This window comes from Mustela putorius, unplaced genomic scaffold, assembly GCF_011764305.1.
Source record: "Mustela putorius furo isolate JIRA1106 unplaced genomic scaffold, ASM1176430v1.1 tig00000765_pilon_pilon_pilon, whole genome shotgun sequence".
Taxonomy (NCBI): domain Eukaryota; kingdom Metazoa; phylum Chordata; class Mammalia; order Carnivora; family Mustelidae; genus Mustela; species Mustela putorius.
In genome coordinates, this window is record NW_025421470.1 from 3,960,818 (window position 1) to 3,976,167 (window position 15,350).

Below are 15,350 nucleotides of genomic sequence, written 5' to 3' on the forward strand. Positions count from 1 at the left end.
GGACAGTCCTTGGGATAACTCAGCCCAGGCCCGATCTAATTTAAGAAAATGTTAGAGGAGGGGCGCCTGGGTGCCTCAGTGGGTTAAAGCCTCTGCCTTTGGCTCAGGTCATGGTCTCAGGGTCCTGGGGTCAAGCCCCGCATCAAGCTCTCTGCTCAGCAGGGAGCCTGCTTCCCCCTCTCTCTCTCTGTCTGCCTTTCTGCCTACTTGTGATGTCTGTCTGTCAAATAAATACATAAAATCTTTTTAAAAATAAATAACAATAAAAAAGAAAATATTAGGGGAATCTTCAGCTCAGAGGTTATATCTGGCTTTGGAATTCAGACTCTACTAGTCAGCAGCTGTTGGCCTTTGGACGACAAACTATCCAACATTAATAAACAACATCTTTCCTAACGATCAAGTAGAGGAAGTGGGTCCCAGGACACATTATTGAAACGACACTGAATTTTGGGCCGGTTGTGGGAGATCCCAACCACAGGCTGTGAGTTCTGCCAGCGAGTTTCAAACACAACCTCTGGGAAGCCTAATGTAAAATGCATATCGAGGGGCTCCTGGGGGGCTTGGTCCGTTGAGGGTCCGGTTTCTGATTTGGGCTCAGGTCATGATCTCGGGATGCTGAGATCCAGGCCTGTGTCGGGCTCCGTGCTCGGCAGGGAGTCTGCTTAGGATTCTCTCTCCCCCTCCCCCTGCTCTTGGTCTTTCAAATAAACAAATAAATCTATTTAAAAATGAAGAAAAATAAAATACACACTGACAGTAGCTTGAAAGACGACCGTGTAATAAAAGCTGGTTTGACTCTCCCCTCTCCGCCCCTCCCACTGATCCGCGCCAAACAGCAATGCTAACTGACGTCCGAGCAGTGTTATCGGGAGACCTACGCAGAGTTTTGGGGAGAAGAAGGGGATCTTGAGGACATGAGCGGCAGGCGACGATTCCACACGGGAACAGGCCGTGCACTGAAGGACAGCGTGAGGCATTGGGAAATCAGGTGCCTGCTCTGAGCTGTCGGGGAGGGCAAGTCACGTGAGAAGAGGAAGACCTGGGGGATAAAAGCGGGGACTCCCCCAGGAAGTTCACATCGTGCTGAATGTCCCTCAGAAGCCCTTAGAAGAGAAAACTCTAAAAAGCAATCATATCTGGCAACAAGGAAGCAGCTAGGTGCTGGGGAGGCTGGTTTCTAGAGACAAGTGACTCATAAGCCACACTAGTCACCCCCAGAAACCAAGCATTTCATCGAAAGGTGGAGAAAGGCAGGTGTCACCGATTCGACAGGTGGGTCGCAGGCACGCCCTGGGATTTCGCAGTTATTCTCGCGTCTCTCAGCAGGAAACCTGCCGTGGGCAACATGAAGGTGACCTGCCGGAAAGCCCAGACCCAGAGTCAGGTCCGGCTGCAGCCCCCTGCCCCTTCTCCCCTGGCCAGTCCCCGACAGCAGACGTGCGGATTCCAAAGTGTTTTCCTTCACAGGACATCTCAATCCCCAGGCTGAACATAGGTGCATGAGGTCTAGCATCAGAGTCGCGGCGAACATCTACCTCTCTCTGGAAGCTGCCTACCAACGAAGGGTGAGGGTGAAGGCGGGTCCTGCCGGGGCGAGCAGCAGGCCATGTGGGGAAGCATCGGGTCACTCTGTCGCACATCTGAAACTGACGGAACACGGTCCATATCCCTCCAGGATCTAAACAAGATGCTTTTTTTTTTTTTTTTAAAGATTTTATTTATTTATTTGACAGACAGAGATCACAAGTGGGCAGAGAGGCAGGCAGAGCTGGGCGGGGGGTGCGGGGAGCAGGCTCCCTGCTGAGTGGAGATCCTGATGCGGGGCTCCATCCCAGGACCCTGGGACCATGACCTGAACCAAAGGCAGAGGCTTAACCCACTGAGCCACCCAGGAGCCCCTAAACAAGACGCTTTTTAAAAAGGATCCATGAGCATGACTGAAGAGGGCAGAGCTGTGCGAGCCTTTCAGATACAGCCACGAGAACATCCTGTCCGTCCCCTCTGTCACCACTGGCCGTCTTGGACTTCTTCTCGTCCCCTTCCCCGCCCCACCCTGGCAAACGTGTGGGTCACCTACGAGACTCTGCGTCTCAGAGGCTCCCCTGGAACCCATCCCCTCCCCGTCCCCGTCTCGGGGCCCGTGCTTGCCTCGGGTTCTCAGGGTAGCTCTTCCCCACTTGCCTGTGAACTTCCCGGAAGGGCAGCCTGCCGCCCCTGCAGCACCCACCTGCTCTGTCCTGCCCGCCGGTGGCCACTGAGACGCACTAAGAGCTCCGTGGAAACTGCTGGAATGAGCAGCTAGAAAGGACAACTTTCTTCCAGAGCAACCTCTGCTCCACCAACAGGGGTCCCCAGCCCGGGTCCAGGCCCCTTGAAACCTGGGGGCTACGGATCTACCAGCTGGGGGTCCCAGGTCCCCTGGGCCACAGGTCACCCCCAGTTAGGGGAGCAGGGAGGTCTGGCTGTGTGGACGTGGGGGCAAAAAGAGGCAGGATGGCCCAAGGGATGGCTCCCGGGGCTTTCCTCAGGACTGGAGCTGAGCGAGAGGCAACGAGCTGTCTTCTGTCCTCTGCCCTCGTGGCCTCTCTCAGCAACATCACTGCGGAGCTGTGGGTGCCGTCTGGTCCGGGTGCCCCCGAGCTGCCCCTCCAAGGACACGGGGGGCAAGCTTCCTGGTCCACAGCTGCCCGAGAGAGCCGAGAGGTGGAAGGCCAGCTGGCCGGAGCGGGACACACACGATGCCCACGCGCAGAGTGTCCAGGGGGAGCGGTGAGGAGCCTGGAGCCAGGGACGTCCTGAGGGCGCACCTTTGGAAGCGTGGAGGAGGAGAAGCACGGGGCCCCAGTGCAAGAGAGACAAACATCTCAAGGACGCGCGTGTGCTGGCAAAGTCAAGGTCTGGGGAGCAAGAGGCCCGCACAGCGGCAGGCAGACGGACTGAAGGCAGAGAGGGCCCCAGAGCCGTCTCAGAGCACCGTCCAGAGTCCCGGGTGCCGCCAGACCGCAAGGCATTCCAGAGCGGCCTGCCACACATGAGGTTCGACTGGGGCAGGCGGGAAAGGGACCGTGGGACACAGGCTGCAGCCGACCACCACACCCCGGGGTTAGAGACGGCAGGCCCTTGTCTCTCACCGTCCTGGAGGCTGGAAGGTCACGATCCGGGGCTGGCGGATCTCAAGTCTAGGGAGACCCGCGTCCTGCCTTCTAGACGGCTGTGTCTTCCTGCTGTGGCCTCACGTGGTCGAGGGCGGCAGGGAGCTCTCTGGGGTCTTTTTTATAAGGACCCTAACCCCATGCACGGGGGTCCTGCCCTCATTACCCGAGCAGCTCTCGAAGCTCCACCCCCTAAGGCCATCACTGGGGCAGGGACAGGTGGGGGATGTGAGGGTTTCACATAGGAATGGGGGAGGACACAAACAGGCAGACCACGGCAGGGTCAAGCAGGCGTCACCTGCCACCGCGGAAGCCACGTCCCCATGTTGGTGACCTGAGACTGCATTTGTTACCCTCCTGAGAGACAACAGACGGCGTGCAGACCCGCAAGCTTCCACTGAAGACCACCCCTCGGCAGGGAGGTAACTCTGGCCCAGGCAGAGCTGTTCTATGCAGGGGGTGAGCGTGGAGGGACATCTGGAGTCTCTCTCCACCTCCACCTTGGTAGGGCCACAGCCCCGGACAAAGGTCTCAGCGAGTCAACACGCCACAGACGTTCTGTGCTGATGGAAAAGCCCTCGAAATGGTGGGGACCAGCTCTCCCAGGGCACCCCCACGGGAGAATCCGGTGAGGCCAGGAGGAAAGGCGGCAAAGCTGGAGAGAGCAGAGGGGCCCAGGGAGGCCAGCCTCAGCCTCGGTGCGGGACCGGGGCCGCCCATTGCCTTGGCAAGCCTCAGTTTCCCGGTGTGAAAACGAGGAGCTCGGACTGGTCCAGTGTTCTCCAGGGTTCTTAGACACACTAATAACCCAGTCCTCACAGAAGCACACCCTTGGCAGGGCCTCTGACAGTGCCATCAGCCCTGGCACTGAAGGGCCATTTGTGGTGACAGCATGACCGTAGCGACCAAGTGGACCACAAGATTGCCTTGAGGCTCGTGAAGTGTCCCAGGAAAGAAACCGTAAACCATTAGTCCATATTCTCAAAGCAGTTAGTCAGCAAAGTGGGTGTTTGGGGGCGTTGCGGACATGACCCCGCTCCGGGGACGTCACCTGGCCGTTGGAGGACGGAGCCTGTGGGAAGGCGGTCCCAAACCTGCAGAGAGCGGGCTTGTTTCCCCAAGTGTGACCGCTGGCTTAAAATGCAGATTCCTGGGCCCTACCTGGGCCCACTGACCGGCAGCCTCTGAGGGTGGCCCAGGGAATCCGTGTTTTGCACCAGGTGCCTGAGCGGTTTTCATGCACAGTAACGCGTTGAAAACCCTGACAAGCCGGCCAGCAGAATGGGAGTTGTAAAAGGGAGCGCTTGAATCCTCCTAAAGTGGGCCAGCTTTTGTGTTACTTTAGAGAACAGGTCTCACCCGAATCAGCCCAGAAATGCGCCGGGGGAGGAGACCACGTGCTGCTGAACACCTCCATCCGAGGCAGACACAAACAGCCACTGTCGGCTCGTGTTCCGGACCCGCGCGGGTCCAGACTGCCCACCGTCTGTTCCTTAGGCATTTGGGTTTGTAACGCCTGTTCCAGAAATCATTGTTCCAGAGGGACTTTGAGTTTCAGGGTGGGGACGGTGTCTTACTATCTCAGACTCAGAAGTGTCCGGACAAGAGGCTGTACATAGTGGGTGCTCCATGGAAATAAATATCTGTTGAAAAAAAAAGAAATGTTTGGACAAAGGTCACTAGGCTTCCATAGAAGCCCCGGGTAACCTCCTTATCGTCCATCACCACCCAGTGCCTTCCGGAGAGCTGGCTATCAGGTGACTGAACCACACGTACACTTGGGACGGACGGGCCTCCCCGCTTCCCGGTTAAGGAAGTAACCCCATCAGACAATGGCTTGATTTGTCCAAAGTCCCCCAGGTAACAGCATGGCTGAGATAAGAGTTTTGAACCCCGGGCGCTCCCGCGAGCCGACAGACGCCCCAGACGTGATGCCCACAAGTGGCCCCGGGAGAAACAGAAGTCAGCAATTCTTTAAATTAACCACAGATCCTCTAGATAGTGCCAGTGCAACCAAAAGACATTGGTTTGGTTAATGCATGAATTCTTTGTCTAAAAAAAAAATAACTGTGAAAAGGAGCCATATTTGTACCTTTGGAAGGACTCGGCAATCCGCTAATTCTAGGTTTCCAGAAAAGTTCAGCACCCGAGTTTGCCTCCCCTGCTTGTTCTCATGTCCTTGGCAGAGAATCCCTAATTCAGAGGGTTTCCATCTTGGCTGCCCCAGCGGGGATCTGAGAGCCCTGTCACTGCGGCATCACCCCAAATGCAGGAAAGCAGAACCTCAGGGCAGAAACCCCAAGCAGCAAAAGGTTTGCAACCCTCCCCAGGTGTTTCCAGTGCGCTGCAAGACGATATCCACGGCCTTCCATCATGGACTCATGCTGCTGAACAGACCTTTTTTCCTCCAAACAAAGGTCAATCACATAACAAGGGAGTGAGAAAAATTGACCTGGGATAGAACCAAGTCAGAGAAATTAGATTGTCCAATAACGAGCTCCCCCAAACCAATGAGGTTATTGTGGAGGATTTTTTCACCCCAAACGATAGTCCATTATATTAACTGACACATTATATTAACTGACATTCCTGTGTTCTTGGGAGCCGCTTCTGGATCCATTTTCCTTCTTCCTCAAGTTTCTAGGTAGCATAGTGACATCAACATGGGCTGAATGCTGGACCCACCTCAGGACACATGAATGAGCTGACCTGTGGCTCTTGGTGTGCCCTGGGCCCTGGAGCTGTTAAATTTCCCCCAAGGTGGTTTAATGGGCATCCAAGGTTGAGAGCCACTGACCCTGTCTTTCTTTCATCAAAAGTCTGTGCTAGGGGTGCCTGGGTGGCTCAGTGAAGCCTCTGCCTTCAGCTCAGGTCATGATCTCAGGGTCCTGGGATCAAGCCCCACATCGGGCTCTCTGCTCAGCAGGGAGCCTGCTTCCTCCTCTCTGTCTCTCTGCCTACTTGTGATTGCTGTCAAATAAATTAAAAAAAAAAAACTTAAAAAAAAAGTCTGTGTCAGATTCCTCATTCTTTCTGAGTCTGAAGTCTTCCTTCTGTATTTGATCTTTTTTTTTTTTTTTGATTTGACAAGGAGAGAGAGAGACAGAGCTCACAAGTAGGCAGAGAGGTAGGCAGATAGAGGGGGGAAGCAGGCTCCCTGCTGAGTAGAGACCCTGATTTGGGCTCAATCTCAGGACCATGAAACCATGACCTGAGCTAAAGGCAGAGGCTTAACCCACTGAGCCATCCAGGTGCCCCTGCATTTGATCTTAATAGTAACTTGATCGCTTGTGGATTTTGGGGTTGAAAGTCACATTCCTCTGTCTTTTGCAAATGTTCAGTCACCATCTTCCACCGTCAGTGTGAAATGCCAGCTATTAGTCTAAGTATCACTTCCGTGTGACGGATTCTATCTTTTTTCCTCCTTGGCACCGCTTAGTTGCCTTCTCTGTCCCTGACATTCTGCATTCCTACTGCAGTGCATCTGGCTGGGGGTTTGTTGGTGCGTATCCTGTTTGCTCCTTGGTGCTGTCTTTCTATTTGGAAAATCGTGCCTATCTTCAATTTTGAAAAAACTTGGCAGCTATCACAATTTGGATACTTTCTCCACCCCTTCCCGTCATCTGTCATCCTGGAACTTCTGTTAGATGCATGTTTTCAGCCTCTCATTTCATCCTCCATACTATTCCATTCTCATTCACACATTTCCTTTCTTGTGCGTCTCATTAGCATTAATTCCCCAGTGCAATCTTCTATTTCACCAATTCTCTCTCTAACTGTGTCTACTTCAGAGTTAGTTGTGTTTCACTAAATCATTTATCTCGATACTTCCAGTTTTGTTTTGTGTGTTTTTGTTTTTTTTTAAATTTCCAGGCTCTCCAATCAGTCATTTTTCTCACCCACTTCTTGATCCCAACTGTGCAAGCTGTTCGTTCCGACTATAACCCATGTCTCTGTGTCTTTGAAGAGTGGAGTGTTGCAGTGAGTTAAAGCCCTTTGATGATGGCTGTAGTGTTTGGATTTCCTCAGAGGTATTGTCCCATTTGTTGTACTTACTGGAAACGCTTTCAAGGTATTTATTCCTCTCATGTACTCTGGGACGTTATTTTGCAAGCTCCTATTGTTTTGTCCATTCAGTGCCTCTACTCTCTCCTATGATGGCTGGCAGGCTTACCGTTGACTCCACCTGTGTCTCCACCCCTCCTCAAAGCCAGGAAAACAGTCTTTATCAAAAGCAACATGTTTTTTGTTCACAAGAGGAAAACCATAGCCCTGCTCTTTATTTCCCAGAGTGAGCCAATTGCAGGCTCTTGTCACATGTGGGGCATGTGTCCTTTCCTGCTTAGGAGTTGACCTCCCAGTGACATGGCCTGTGTTTAGGCCTGGACACCAGTAGGCAGGTTGCTTTAGGACCTTCTTTGAGTTTGTTCATTCAATTTACAGCCAATATATATTTATATATTTAGAATAACTGTGTACATAAAATATTTTATGTATGTATATTAGGATGCTTTGGGATGCCAGAAGGAGAAAACCCAATTCAATGTGCCTTTAAAACAAGGAATTTGCTACATCATGCAGCCTCAAGCCTGGCTCTACTTGGTTCAGTTGCTCTACAGTGTTCCAGAAAGCTCCCATTTGCCCTCCAGACTGCCTCCCAGCCCTCTCTGGGATGTCTACCCCAGAAGTCTGCCTAGATGGACTTCCAGTTGAATTTTGCTAAGGGCAAGCACCAACAGAAGACCCAAGTAGGAAGTGGCTGTGAGTTTGGGCATTTTGTTTCCCAGCTGTCTCCTTGCAGGGACCCCTCAAGCTGGCTGCAGCCCCCACTCCTCAGAAGGACTGTCTTCACACAGCCTCTCTGCCTCCAAGTTCTGGGAAGGATCCCCTCCCTCTTTAGGATTTGAGGTGTGGAGGGCAGGACAGAAGAGGTGCCTTCACTGCTACTTACTCCAAGCGGGCTCCACACTTACCTCTTGCACACCTTTTTAAAATGGTTACTTTATTAGACTCTCCCACATTATCCCAATTCCAGTGTGCCATCTGCTGGGAATTTGCCTAGTTAAAAAACACAGTTGGGGTGCCTGGGTAGCTCAGTGGGTTAAGTCTCTGCCTTCGGCTCAGGTCATGATCTCAGAGTCCTGGGATAGAGTCCCACATGGGGCTCCCTGCTCTGCAAGGAGCCTGCTTCCCCCTCTTTCTCTGCCTGCCTTTCTGCGTACTTGAGATCTCTCACTGTCAAATAAATAAAATCTTAAACAACAACAACAAAAAAAACCGAAAACAAAGTCACCAAAAAGCAAGGCATGTTTGAGTCTCCAATCTGCCTTCTACAGTACAACCTTCCTCCGAACAGTGGTTGGTTGTCAGATGGCACCAGCAATAACTGTGCATACATGTTAACATTCAGTGAGTGAGAAGAGAACATCCCTTCAAAGACCAAGGAGTCTTTCCCAGGGGCTGCCGACCAACCACCCTTGATGTTTCATTGGCCAAAACCACTCGCATGTCCATGCCCCAGCCAATTCCTGGCCACTAGAGAAAGGCCATGGATTGACTGGCTTCCATGGAGTGCTCAGACCCATTGCTATCAAGGAAGCTTCTATGATTGGCTTGGGTTTTCTAGCCTTGAGATCCATCCTCCAGTCACAGGCTGTTGCTACGAAATGGTGCAGGAATGGAATGGGTGACAAGGAGTCATTCACCGTATCTCCTAAATTTGGAGAGAACGGAAGATGACACGGTGAATCTGAGGGTGTATTTCCATAAACTCTCTCTGCTTGGCAGTCCATAGAACTTTGAAATTAGCAATTCCTTTTTATTTTTTTTTAAGATCTTATTTATTTAAGGAGAGAGAGAGAGGAACTAACAGGAGAGAGAGAGAGGAACAAGCCAAGCAGACTTCCTGCTGAACATGGACCTCCCAAATTGGGGCTTGATCCAGGACCCCAAGATAATGACCTGAGCCAAAGGCAGACGCTTAACCAACTGAACCATCCATATGTATGGAATTTTGTGGTTCTTCTGAAGACCCTTGTTATTTGAAAGAATGGCTCCTGAAACCCTCATAAGTCCCCAAATCCAGGACTACTACCAAGATACAAAATGCTCTTGGTTTCCTTACCTGAAAGAGAATGACTATCACAGAGCATTGCCTTGAATGAGATCTTGTGTCCCATAAGGACATCCACACCAGGTAGTGAGACGGCCAGCCAGGTTCAGGGATAGCTCTGGGACTGGTTCTTATCCTGCTCTGTCCATGATACAGTCTGACCATGGTGGCATTCCAGAGGACCATTGTCAAAGGCTTGGGGGTGGCTCATGATGGGTCCAGTGCCAACTGAGTGTCAAGTGTCAGGTACCACACCCTGTCTCCCTTTCTGTGAAACAAGACCTGGAGACAGTTTTTATTTCAAGATCTATCATTTACATAAGTTTTTTCGTGAGAAGAGAAATGAGAATTTTCTTGAACTATAATTGATCACTCCATATACCTATAAAACATGATTATTTATATAAAATGTATGAAACTTACAATGATTCTTCACCCCCTTTCCTTGTTCCTTCCTCCTCTTCTCCTGTCAGCAGTAAAAGCTGAAGCTAGCCCACTCTCTCTGGGTGAAGGTTGACCTAGAGAATAAAATTGTTTTTCCTATAAAAAGAAACCAAAGATGACAGGAGCTTGTGTGTCTAATGTGTGTGTATGTGTGAACACATCTGTATGCATGTGTGTGTTGTCGTATTTGAGCATATACACATGTGTGAGCCCATGCATATGCACGAGTGAGTGAACATGTGTGAGATCATAATGGGGCACTTGCTTGCACCTGTGAAAGCATATATGCATGTGTGCACACACAATTGTGCTCTCCACTGTGCATAGATCTCCTGGGCTCCTAGAAATTAAACAAACAAACAAACAAACAAAAAACCAGGATTTAAAGCTCAGCAAAGTCATAACCTTTTTTTTTATTTCAATGCACTGAATTAGAGCAAAGACCCAGAGATCTGGGGTCATCTACCCATTTTTACTCCACAACAGAGAAGGTCTTGGTGACTGCAACAGAGATGAATAGAAGTAGATACTCAAGTTACCCTAGAAATGCATATGAATCATTTAGTTATTCCTCCATTAGAAAAGAATATTAGCCTCTAACATATTACTTGATGTTATAAACAATACTCTATAAAACTCTAAATGATCTAATAATTTTAATATGCTTTCCTTGAGAGAATTTTGCACATAGTTTAATTTGTGTGGATTCACAAGCAACATGTTGTCATAGTCCCAGCAAGCTCCCTGAGCATGAGCCTCCATCGAAGCCTGCCTGGAAGTGTGTTTGTGGGGGGAGGAAGGGGTGTTACACACATGAACGCCAAGGGTACAGGGCTTAGTTATTAGAAAGTTCTAGACCAAAACCCTGTCAACACTTTACTGTAACCAAACAACCCCAAACCAGTTAAATTAATAATAAAACTAACCTAACAACAATTGATAAGCAAGAAGCATAACAGCGACAACTAAAAGCCACTGATGATTCCAGGACCTCAAAATCTACAGTGATCACAGTCACTGCTTATATCCCTCAGTAAAGTAGTTCCCCCACCCCTGACAAAAATCATCCCCTAGAAGAGATTCGGTTGCCTTCTCTTAAAGTTCATATAAAGTCTCTCATATCATAAGACACTCCCACTTGCTTTTCAAACAATGTTTGTATTGTGAAGTATAGCATCGGCTGCTTTTTTACAGAAGGCAAACTTCTTTTTTCCTGGAAGCACATGGCCTGAAATGACCTCAGTCCGTGCCCGGTTGGGATGCTTCGGGTAGCCACCTGCTTGAATCACTAACAGGAGACAAAGAAGAAAAGATATTTAATGCGGACTGAGTGATTCCAGAAGGCATGACCTCACACTCTGAGGACTGGGGTGTTAAAAGTAAGCTTTTTTTAAAGACCACATTAAAAGCCATAGGGTGTCCATGTTTCGCCAACTCACTTACAGAAGTAATGCCAAGGAAACAAAGTTGTTATGTAAGTAGTACAGTTTGGGGTAGAGTTTCTGGTGACAACACCCCACTGTGGTCAGCTGGCGGCAGCTGTAAGGAATTAGACGGAGCACTGGATTGCTGCCCGGCGGCTCAGCCCGAGGCGCCGCCCGCGGCACGCATGCGCAGAGCACCAAGGCACCGCTTCATTCAACGGGGCGTGGAAAATCAGCCCTACCGCCGTTTGGAATTTATTTGTAGCATATCCGATTTTTTAATGTGTGTAAGGAAACTAATAAATGTTCTGTTTTAATTTAAGTTTCCACTATTTGATCTGTCCTTAAATCCCCTATGGGTTTTCTCATATGAAAATGCCTTTGGCGGCCCATGCCCCTTGTCTTCAGGGACATGAGGCAACTCTGAATTTAAGCAAAGTGGGAGGCACTCTGGGCATCAGCACTGGTTGCTGCTTTTGCGTTTTCAGCAGATGGGCAATATGTTAATTGTATCTAGTGCCTACAAAACACCAGCAATCTTTACCAATTCATTTTACGGGCCACAAGTAAATAGCCCACTGTTTCACACAAAAACAGAAGTCAACATAATTAAATCTCTTTTTCGGATAAGAACCAAAAAAAAAAAAAAGTCTACCTCTTTCCGCCCACCTTGTCTCCCCAGGAAGGCTCTTCCTATCCTCTGGCTCATCTTCTGGAGGGGCTGACCCCACTGAGAGGAGCTGTCTTCAAATTTTCCCTTGTATAACTTTTAGAGTATTTTTGAAAGATCATGTGTCCCTTGTACTTTCTTTCTTTCTTTTTTTTTTTTTTAAAGATTTTATTTGTTTATTTGACAGACAGAGATCACAAGTAGACAGAGAGGCAGGCAGAGAGAGAGAGAGGGAAGCAGGCTCCCTGCTGAGCAGAGAGCCTGATGCGGGACTCCATCCCAGGACCCTGAGATCATGACCTGAGCCGAAGGCAGCGGCTTAACCCACTGAGCCACCGAGGTGCCCTTCCTTGTACTTTCTAAGCTGACAGGTAAACACCAGCTTACATTAATCAGTGAAGTATGGAATCCAGCCCATTGTGAATATTGACAGTTTTCAGAAAAGTTTCATCATCTTTAAAGTGTCTCCAATTGCGGGTACCTGGGTGGCTCAGTCGGTGAAGCGTCTGCCTTCCCTCAGGTCATGATCCTTGGGTCCTGGGATTAAGCCCCACATCAGGCTCCCTGCTCAGTGCAGAGACTGCTTCTCTCCTTCCCTCTCCCACACCTGCCACCCCAGTGGTCTGGCTCTCTCTCAAATAAATAAATAAAATCTTTTTTTAAAAGATGCAGTGTATCCAACTGAATCTAAATAACCCAGTGATTGGACACCAAGAACCAGCTCTTCTTGGAGAGTCAAGAATTTTACGTGTATCCTTTTCTCTTTGACTTTGCATCTCCCCCTCCCACCCCTCCCGGTGCCCTCTCACTATAGTATATTAAATACGGACAGTATTGAATTTTGCCAGAGGGTTAAGAAATCCCCTTTCCCTTTTGTGTCCCAGGAAATGGTTGACTCCAAGGAACGCCCTTCCTCACATGACTCCATAGGACTCACAGGTGCCCCCTGGTTTATCTGGGACAAGTTCAGGCACAGACACCCAAACTCCCATTCTTTGCCTCACAAATAATTAGCTCAACTGCTCATCCCCGCTGCTCTATGGAAACAAAATGCTTGTCAACAGAGTTAAGATCCTTTCCTTCCAGGCCACCGAACTTTGGCCTGAGCAGCACATGTCTCCAGCTTACTGTGGGATCTTGCTGTCTCCTCTACCTCACTTGCACATATCCTGTTCCTTCAAGTTCTGTCTACTCCTCTCTAGGAACAAAATCCACCTTGCCTGGCTCTTCAGATTCTGCCAAATCTTTAGTCAGCATGATCTTCCTATGGCCATGGTGCCCTCCCCTTGACCCAGGTCCCTTTCCCTCCCCTGAGACTTTGTTCAAAGTCTCTCCATACTAAAGTCCGAGTTGGTTTTTGATTTGACAATATATTTAGAGTTTTTGAGTTCACCTGACATGCTCTCCTACTAGAAAATGTAATTTTTAAAGTATCTGGGACACAGGGAACTGAGTGTGGGAAAACAGCCCTTGAATTGTTGTCGTCACCCTGATTAACGCACAGCTGGGGACAGTGATATAGGTCTGTAGGACAGACGTTGACATGGTGGTAACTTCTATCTTGACTGTTTATCGGAAATGAGTCTATTAATGAGATTAACTGATTTGAGAGCAGAAACCACACACACACATACACGTACACACACACCTCATTCTAAGTAAAAGATACCAACTACCGTGTTGACTAGCACAACTTTACCACTCCTGGCATCTGCTTCCAGGCAAATAACTTGAGCTTTCACTGTAGAAAATTCCTGACTTATCTATCAACCTTTCACTGAGTTGTACTCACGGCTCCAAGGCTCTCTCAGTTCTCTCCCTCAAAATCCCTTCCTGGCTCTTCCCATCAATCCTGGGACCCTACCCAACTTCAATCAAGCCCCCACCTAGCCAGAGTTCAAAATTACGATGAATCCTGACCCTGCCTTCCTGTCAGTGACGGGACTGTCCCGGAGCCTCTGTTCACCACCCACCCGGTCCTAGAGCAGCAGGGAGAGAGGGACCCGACAGAGGAAACTCATCCCGGGACCCGTCAGAGGAAACTCATCCCATTATCCCTTGCTGCTGGGTCTGTGGAGACAGGCCCCCTCTGTCGAAGGCACCCCACATTGTGACCAGGTTCCCTACCTCACAGGTAAGCCTCTGAGGGACATGCAGGTGAGGAAAAGGCATTGCCCAGAGTGGTCGGGCGATGGTTCCCAAACGGTGCGTCCGGGCACCCTGAGGAACCTCAGCCAACTTGCAAGGTCGCTCATGGGTTTTTAAACTTCTCAGGGGGGCACAGAGTCACCTGTTGGACACCACACAACCTGCTGCTGCTGAGTTGTTTGGACCCAACAGCAGCAATTAATTGATAGAACTATTCGGTATTTCTTTTGGTCGGAGGTGAAGGGGTCAGACTCCAACCCCCAGGAACGCACTACTTGGCGCGGGCATTCTCTTGAGCTGCCGGCAACGGAGACCCCGTGGGCTCGGGAGAAACCTTGCCCCCTCCTTAACCCCACAGAAGAATCTGGACTGGGGGGTCTTTCCAGAATGAGGTTCTCAGCAGAGACTCATTTTATCTGCACGGCGGATAAATCCGCAAACAGCCTAATCTGCAAACAGCCGCCTCTTGTCACCCTGTGAAGTGGGTTCCTTCCCTCCGAAGCCCCAGAGCCCCGGCCCTTCTCCATTCAGATGACACGGGTGCCTCCTGTCTCCCGACCGTCCGGAATGTCCACGTCTCTGTGGACTCTCCATAGGCACCTGTTCAATTGGATTTTCTCCTGTGAATCTGCCTTGTGGCCACGTGATTCTTAGTCCAGCTGCAAGGACACGGATGGGGCCGGGGTTCTTGCTCCCCCAGCACCCAACCCTCCCCTCCACCGTGGCACATGCAGCCTGTGTCGGCCCCCCAGCAAGGATGCGGCTGCTCCGTTCCATCCACTGCTCTCACGAAGCTCCCTGAACTCCACACTCCCGTGATTTCTACACTTTTAGTGCCTGTCCTTCCTTAATGTGCATATTATATGATATATTTTCTTAAGAATATAAAGAAAATCAGCATTTCTATTCTTCTGCAGGAGACACAGACACCTCTAATGATTGCTATTGTCACCTAGCTTTCTGGTTTTTCCCATTTTAAACCCCCAAAAGGGCATGTGTGCATGTGTGCACAGATGCGGAAAAGCTTCCTTCTGCATCGGTTTCTGGTCTGTTGCTCTTGTAACAAATTACCGTAGACTTGGTGGGAGAAATGATATAACTTTGTTCTCTTACAGTGCTGGAGATCAGGAGTCAGACACAGAGCTCCCCAAGCTAAAACCAAGGTGTCAGCAGGGTTGTGATCCCTCTGAAGTCTCGGGGGAGAATTGCTTTCTTTGTCCTTTCCAGCGCCCGGCGGCTGCCGGACTCCTCGGCTCTCAGACCCTCCTCCATTCTCGGCATTAGCCACGCTGCTTCTCTCGAGCTTTGCAATGCTCACACCTCTCTCCGATCCTGACCCTCGGAAGGTTCTTTCGTGATGCAGCCGAGCCCACCTGGACGGCTGTCCAAGTTTTCTC